At 35.6% G+C, this 8,949-nt stretch overlaps 1 long non-coding RNA gene across 1 annotated transcript; it reads left to right on the forward strand.

The window, feature by feature from the left end:
• The first annotated feature begins 4,013 nt into the window (after nucleotides 1-4,013).
• On the forward strand, nucleotides 4,014-5,892 carry LOC126852307 (uncharacterized). Its single transcript, XR_007687810.1, has 4 exons — nucleotides 4,014-4,375; nucleotides 4,681-4,844; nucleotides 4,961-5,161; nucleotides 5,362-5,892. It is a non-coding gene; the product is annotated as an uncharacterized LOC126852307 (long non-coding RNA).
• Nucleotides 5,893-8,949: the final 3,057 nt, after the last annotated feature.

Consider the following 8,949-nt stretch of genomic DNA (forward strand, 5'->3'; position numbering starts at 1 on the left):
TTGAAACTCGGCTAATTCTTCCAGAGAAACTATCATTGGCATCGAAACGGATTCGATTCTTGAAAGGGAATCTGCAACTACATTTTGTATGCCAGAAATATGCTCGAAATTAGTTGAAAATTGAGCAATGAAATCAAGATGACGAATTTATCTGGGAGATGCTTTATCTAATTTCTGTTGAAAAGTATAAATTAAAGGTTTATGATCTGTCCGAATGAGGATTTGGCGTCTTTCAAGTGTTACGTCCGGTAGACTTCACGAATATTTTTTTTTTTGTGTATACTAATATATAAATTATTGCGTCCAGGAGACTGCATGATTGTTTTCTTTCATCGAAAATTCGTTAGTGACATAAGATTCGTTAGTGACATAAATTTACGTTCTAAGAAATAGTCTACGTCTGACAGAAAGAATAAACAGGCGAAGTCTGGAAAGCGAGACTGTGTAATCTCGCTGTCGAAAGTCAAGTATAAAAACAGATCCATAAATTTAAACGTTACAACTCACTCTGAAGGCTCGAAATTTTCAAACAAAAAATAACAGACAGTCAAGCACTAGAAATTTTAAACCATGACAAACAGACAGCGAGATACTCGAGCTCGAGTTAGGATATCAGACCTAAGAATTTTAAACTAAAAAATAAACAGAGCACAAAAACAATGATCCACTGATGATCCGGAGTTGAGACTCGCGACACTTGACGCCGCGCGCTCGATTGCCAGACCACCCTCTTATGTTATATGTTTATCATAAATTTCAAGTAAAATGTCAACTTAGATGATTATAGCGAACTGGGCATGACTCAATCCGTAAAACAAAAGCCTCACCCTTACTCGATAGCAACTACTCTCCATTGGTCAAAACTCAGCAAAGGTTTCCACCAATACCTATGATTTAAAAACTTAGAGCAACGCCCTAGGAAAAATCGGAGGGCGTGATTAGAAACAACTATTCGTTAAAATAGATTAACAAACCAATGGAGAGGAGAAGCAAAAGGGCTTAATAAATGTCGGACAAGACCACGCGACACACTCTCTAACGTTTTTTCTCTTCATGAAAGTTTACCAGTCTCTTGACTGCATCATAGTATACTCCGAGATATACTTGGTCGGAATTTTGTCGAAGTGCATCGTGTGCTTGTGTAAAGACTTTGCGCCGCAGAATTATCCTAAGGACCCAAGAACTTTATAGTGACCCGTCTCTCGATTGCAGCCCATAGTGTATTCCGAGTCAAAATTTTATTATAGTGCATCTTGTGTTATAAAGACTTTGCGAACCAACTAAGAACTTTACAGTGCTGAGAGAATCAACCTCCATCCGACGAGCTCGAGCCCAAGGTCTACAAGATCGATCACATTTTACAAACCAAATATCATCGCACTCGATAAGTAGTAAGTGCTTAAATTCTTCAACTAATTAGTCCAAAGTAATTCATGGGTTTAAACATCTAACTAAATTTTTACTGAATATTTTCGAAATATTACGATTATTAACAATTTAGAATAATTATTAAAATTAAAATATCATTATTACATTTCTCTTCTACTTCCCACACTTCCGAAACTCTCACTCTCTCTTTATCAGTCACCAAGGGTCGTTCGCATTTTGCGGAGCTACCCGTGACTCTCTTACTCTCTCTCTGTCTCTCTCTCTCTCTCTCTCTCTCTCTCTCTCAGTCTCTCTCTCTTTTTCTCTCCCCCCTTTCTATCAATTATCAAGCATTCGTTCGCATTCCCCAAGTGCGATCCCCAATTTAAATTAATCTCCTAGTGAGTTCTAACTCACGTAATTATTTATATAAAATCCAAATACATATATATTAAATTAATATAAATTAACATTAATATCGAATAAAAATCTATTAGAAAAAATATAAGATCGAGTATTTATTCAAAAATCTAATAATTAAAATAATGAATAATACTATGCAAGACTAAAATTATTTACATTTCTTTAAACAAATCCCAAGAATTATTTCGGATTTCTTTATATCGCCAAACCGTTTTTTTTTTATTATTATTATTATATCCTCCCTCAGTAGAAGGAGTAAACCGAAAGTGATTCTCCCGTGCGTCGGTGAAACGCGCGCGTAACTGTTGGAATAGACGGCTTAGGAAGAAATTGGCTCGGGCTCAGGCGGAACCACGTCAAGTTAACACTACAAACGACATTAACGTTAACATTAACATATCTACAGTTGACACTCCTCACTCCCCAATCCCTGCTACTTCTCCTCCACCTCCCCCTACCTGTTTAAGATCAGAGTCGCCCACCCCCTCTATTATCATTTTAAGCGACTTCCCCTATTCTGCCCCTCATCGCCCCCTTTACCAAGAAGACCCTCTCGAGGAACTACGGGATACCAACAACGAAGGCGAATCACCTCTCTCCCCGGCTTCCCGATTCAACCCAGAGGAAGTATTCTCAGAGACCGAGGACACATCTCGATCCGAACCGGAACCGCTACCCAACCGACAAAGGTTGTCCGAGGACCAGTTCCGCCTCTGGATATTGGGCCAGTTTCCTCCGATCTACGACCCACTTCCAGACGGAATCGTCCGCATAGGGGCCAGCCCGGTGGACCTCAAAGAGTTGCGGACCGCATTAACGGAGGGCCTACCCGACAGCGTAATTCCGTGGTTCGTCCCGGGGTGTAGATATCCCGTCGCCGTCCCTATCAAGGTCCTTTGGAAGCAATTTCCCCCTTCTACATGCATTATAGAGGAAATCTCATAGAACACACACACACATACGCACAAAAACACATAAATAAGAAATAATTAATAAGCAATATATACTAAGTAATAAACTAAGTAACAATGTTAATCTAGATAATCCATATAATTTGTTCTTTTTGTTCTTACTTTTCTTTTTATTATAAAATAAATGTGAAAATTTGGTGTATAAATAATTTTCTTTTTCTTGTTTAATCCGTTCCCTATCTCATATCCCAAGATCGCGCAAGATCCCGTCCTGGGTAATAAGGATTTAGTTCCTTTACCGAAAAGGGGACCATCGAACGAACGGCCTACTGACAGAGTAAAAGCAACCCTTTCGGTCGTTGACCTGTCTCAGGCCCAGGTCAATTCGTTCGTCTCCGAGACACGTTGTCTAGCGTTTGTCTAGCGGAGTTAAATAGGTTACGTCCTTCCGCTGACTCTGACTTTAAAGGGTCTGGACGTAACACAAGCATATATCTAAAATGTTTAATGGCTAGATAAATACCAAGAAGTTCTCAATCGTAAGTACTGTAATTAAGTTGAGTGTCGCTTAACTTTTTTGAGAAAAATGCAATTGGTTTGTTAATCCCATCAATTATTTGTTCTAAAGATGCACCTACTGCAAAATCTGATGCGTCACAAGTAAGGATGAGAGGTACATTCGAAGCAGGATGTGCTAAAGTGGAAACCCGTAAAAGTTCTTCCTTACAATTCTTAAAGGCTTCATCCGCTTCAGGAGACCAGGTAATAAATCTTCTATCTCTTTTCATACTATCTTTTAAATATTTTGTTAAAACTGCTTGATGTGGTGCAGCGTTTTTTAAACATCGACAATAGAAATTAATAATTCCTATGAATCTTCGTAACTCATGTATAGTTTTTGGTTTTTTATAATCTACTATAGCTTTAACCTTTTCAGATGTTGGCTTAATTCCTTGCTTAGAAATTAAATAACCAAGGAAAGGAATTTTATGTTTGCCAAAGAGGCATTTGGACAAATTGATAGTCACGCCAAATTGTTTGAGACGATTAAAAACAGTGTGAAGATGTCTAGAATGCTCTTTCTCGTCCACAGAAGCAATTAATATGTCATCAAGATAGCAAAAACAAAAATTAAGTCCTGATAGTATAATATTCATGAGATGTTGAAAAGTTTGAGCAGCATTACGCAAACCAAAAGGCATTACAAGGAATTCAAAGAGGCCAAAAGGTGTAGTAACAGCTATTTTGGGTCTTCTTTAGCAACAAATACTTGATAATAGGCTGTAACCAAATCAATTTTTAAAAATATGTTTTTACCATGTAAACCAATAGTGAAATCTTGTATGTTATGAGGAAGTGGATATCGATCAGGAATAGTGGCTGCGTTCAAAGCTCGATAATTTCCATAAAGTCTCCATGAATTCTGTCCATTTTTGGGAACAATATGAAGTGGAGTTGCCCATGTACTGCTTGACGGTCGACAAATTCCTTGTTCTATCATAAGGCTGAATTCATCCCTTGCAAATTTCAATTTTTCTGGAGACAGTCTACGATGTGTCGAAGCAATCGGAGGACCTTTAGTAATAATATGATGTTCTACATGGTGAATTTGGTTGTAAAAATAGGAGCAAAACGAGTTAATTCAGGGAAATCAGCGAGAATCTTATAAAAAGGTGAGTCAGGAAATATAGTGCAAACTGTTAAATGATAAACTCTAGATAGTTTTTCTTTAAAAGAAAGACCGGTAACACTATCAAGAAGTTGTTTATTTTTTATGTTGACTAAAATTCCATAATGACTTAAAAAGTCTGCTCCTAAAATAGATCTTTGAATATCCGCAATGCAAAACTTCCATCTTAAAACTCTTCTTAATCCAAGATTTAAAGTTAATGTTTTGAAACCATAAGTGTTAATCTTGGTACCATTGATGCATAAAGTTTAAAAGAAGAAGCTTGAGAGTTTGATATTAATTTTTTAGGAATCAAAGAAATGTCAGCTCCTGTATCGATTAAAAAATTAAGTCTTGAGGACTTGTCAAAAATAATGAAACGATTGGTAGGTGAACTGTTGTCAGCCGCCTCACAACTCAATGGTAGAGTTAGTTTTCCTGATTATCAATTAGAGATCTAGACATGTCACAAGGTATGATAATGCTTTAGTACCAAATTTTTTGATAAAAACACATTTTTTGGTTTTCTTTTTCTATTTTATTTCTTGACAATGATCTAAATCTTCTTTTTTTTTGTATCTAAATTTAGATCTACTACGTGAGCGTTTAATTTCAAGTGCAGTAATTCTACATTCGAGATCTGTCAAATTTGAAGTATTTTCCTTAACTGGGGAAGCTATTGATGCTACTTGCAAGCTAGTTTCGCGATCCATAATTTTATCGGCTAGTTCAGCGAGATTAATTAAAGGACAATCTTCAACAACAGCTAAAGTAGCTTGAACTTGGAAAGGTAATCTTTGTAACCAAATTGAATGCAAAATGTTTTCCGAAATAGCTCCTCCCGCTAATTGTTTAATTTCTCCTAAAAATTCTGATGGTTTTTTTCATTTAATTCTATTCCGGCTAATAATTGTCGAAGACGTTTTTCTTCAGAATCCGTGAATCGGTTAATTAAAATGTTTTTAATATGAAGATATTTATCTTTTTCAGGTGGATTTTCGATTATCTCCGCAATTGCTAATTACGCTTGCTCATCAAGATGCCGAACAACTGAGCTATATTTAATATCGTCTGAGCGAATTCGAAAGATTGTAAATTCACTCTCTAATCGAACAAACCACAATTTAGGATTCTTATGCCAAAAATTCGATAATTTCAAAAGACGAAATTCATTTGAATGGATCTCGTTTGACTTTGTTGATGAGGCTCACTACCGGTATAACGAAGAGATTCCAAATTATTTGTTACGTATTGCTGGAATTCTTCTGATGGAATTGACGCTGAAGTTCCTGAAGTAGCAATCGGAGATTTGTCTTCGTAGGCATCGTAGATTTTTTTTGATATGAAAATCCGAGTCGGTGGTTTAAATTCACCCGTGCGGGTACACAAAATATTTTCACAATCTTGTATCACATCGGCTGATCACGTCGGGGTCACCAGTTGTGGCGCGGATTCAATAAATAACTAGACTTCGTAACGTTTGATAAAGTTTAATAAGATAAGTTTGAACGATGCGTACAATAAAATGGTCAGTAAACGAATGAATAAATGTTATAAAGATTTGTAAATGTTTTTCATGTTGCTATGTAACAAATTAAATCAATAAATGAGATGAATGAAATTAGTTGGTGAAATGAAGTTGGTAGCGCTGAAGTTGGTAGTATTGAAGTTGTCGCTGTACGCCACAAAACAGTTCACCGCGGAGCCCTCTCGCGGTATAATGGCAGTACTAATGTGCGTACGTATAGCACTCACGAGAATATATTTGTTGTGCTTGGAAAGCGATTGCAGTACACTCAGACATCAGACTCTTTGGCCGCAATATAAATTTAAATAGAAAGCTTTTTCAATAATTAAAAAAAAATATTAAAATATTAAAAATTATGAATGTTATTTGTAAAACTCAATGAAAAATTAAATTTGTATGTACAAATGGAATTTATAAAATTATATATTATTGAAACAATCTATGTCTATAATATAATTGAACATCAATTAAAATGCAAATCTAATGTTGAATTTCTAAACAGAATATTTAAGTGTGATGCAAAAATCATTTATCAAATATTAATATTGAATGTAATTTCACATATTACACAAGTACTTTTATTTAAAAAATCAATTTATTTATTAAAAATAAGGGTAAAAGTTACATTTAAGGGAGGCAGCCCCGATGACCTTGACCATGATATATGTTGTTAAGGTCATCCTCGTGAGTGACTTTCAGAAGGTTTTAGCCGTTGCTCGTTTTTTATTAAAAAGTTATCAACAAAAGAATTTACACAAATTATATGCAATTTTTAGAAAATATGTATATTTTATAATATTAATCTCTAGATTCATTCATTTATGTGTGCTAAATCGAACGCGTAGGCTTCGGAAAGTAGAGCCTCTTCCCCTGCATCCTTTTCTCCAAAAAAACTATTAACAAAATAAGTTATTAACAAAATAAATATTACAGATACAATTTACATCATAGAAAGCATGGGCACACACACACACACACACACACACACACGGGGGGAGGATGCAAGGGGGGGCCGAAGGCCCCCCTTGCAGCCCCCCGCGTGTGTGTGTGTATGTGTGTGTGTGTGTGTGTGCGTGCGCGTGTACGCGTGTGCGCGCTTTTTCTTCGTTCATTCATATGCGAGCAAGTATTCCTCGCTACAGCACACGTGATTATCATTTCACGAATTATATCGCAGAATTTTTATTTAAAAAAATATATAATTTTGACGAACGCATTGAGACTTTTTTTGAAAAAATGAGTTCTATGTATCCATTAGATCGTTTAAATACTGATTAAAATTCTCATTTTTTTCATATTCGTCGACTATTTCTTATATTAGATTCCTATGTCCATTCATGTATTTATTTATTCCACACATTCAATAAATAACATTTTAGTTAATAACTTTTTAATAAAAAACGAGCGACGGCTAAAACCTTCTGAAGATCACTCACGAGGGTGACCTTAATAACATATGTCAAGATCAAGGTCATCGGGACTGCCTCCCCTAAACGTAACTTTTACCAAAATAAGTGAGAGAGAGAAATTTAGATTGATTAAATATTTAATTCTAAAAATTTATATAATAATATAAATTTATATAAATATATAAAATTTATATAAAATATTTGTCATGTAAACACATACATATACATATACATTGCGATACTCGGGATACCACAAGTTTAAACGAACATCGAAACGATGCGCAAACTTCTCTTCGCTAATTATTATGGCTCGTGCAAAATAAATGAATGTGAGATTTACATTAGTTTTATTAGTTCCTAATAAAACAGTAGGACATGAGATTTTTTGCAACGGTTGGTGAGAAAAAGGTTATGAATCATTTTGATGTCGCATCATTTATGATTTGTGGCAGAGCGTCCCGATCTTTTAGCGCCTTCGAGCAGCTCTCAGCCTTGAAATTGTTCCATTAACACGATAAAAAAAGCTACAAATTTTAACTACATATTGATCGACTTCAAAATGGCTATAAATAGTTTAAAAAAATAAATATCGTTTCTGAGAGATGATACTAGGTACCAAGTTAGCAGTCAAACAAATAGAGACATCTCTGTACGACGTACAAAAAATCTCCTCCTTTTTTCTGGATTGACTGTGTATATATATGTATATGTATATGTGTACATAACAAATATTTTAGAATTAAATATCTAATCAATTTAAATTTCTTTTTCTCGCTTTTACTTTTATTAAATAAATTGATATTCTTAATAAAAGTGTACTTGTCTAACATGTGAAATTACATTCAATATTATTTGATAGATGCTTTTTGCATCATACTTAAATATTCTGTTTAGAAATTCAACATTAGATTTGCATTTTAATTGATGTTCAATTATATTATAGACATAGATTGTTTCTATAATATATAATTTCATAAATTCCATTTAATGCACATACAAATTTAACTTTTCAATGAGTTTTACACACAATCTTCATAATAATGTAATAAATATAATAAAATAAAGTGCAATAAATAATGTAAAATTGCTAAAACTGTCACGGTCGGTTTTTCCCGAGCGCTGGTGCTGGATAACTCGGCCGGGATCAAGGCTCGGAAGGGTATAGCAAGTATCGTAGCCGGGTGTACAATAAATAAATGTGTTTATTTATGTATGAAAATATGTACAATGTGTGAGTGAGGGTGTATACATATATGAGTGCGTAAGTATGGAATGAGCGTCGGACGCGTGTGCGCGGTATCGCGTATGAATGTGCGGGTCACTGACGTATGGTTGCGAGTGTATACAGAGTGTGTCGTATGTGTATATAATATATGGCGTATGAATGTGTGCGTAGGTGACGTATGGTTGTGAGTGTATACAATGTGTGTCGGATGTGTATTTAATATATATCGTATGGATGTGTGTATATGGCGGATGACCGGGAGTGACGCGCGAGTGCGTGTCCGTCGGTCAGGCGGAACGGCGGATGCACGGCGGTGGTGCGATTTCGGTGCGTGATGCGCTCGAGTGCACGCGGTAGGGCACTCGTGAGCGGCGCGATCGGACGCGGGAAATCGAACGGTCGTGTGCGATTATCGA

This window comes from Cataglyphis hispanica, chromosome 10 (assembly GCF_021464435.1).
Source record: "Cataglyphis hispanica isolate Lineage 1 chromosome 10, ULB_Chis1_1.0, whole genome shotgun sequence".
Classification (NCBI taxonomy): Eukaryota; Metazoa; Arthropoda; class Insecta; order Hymenoptera; family Formicidae; genus Cataglyphis; species Cataglyphis hispanica.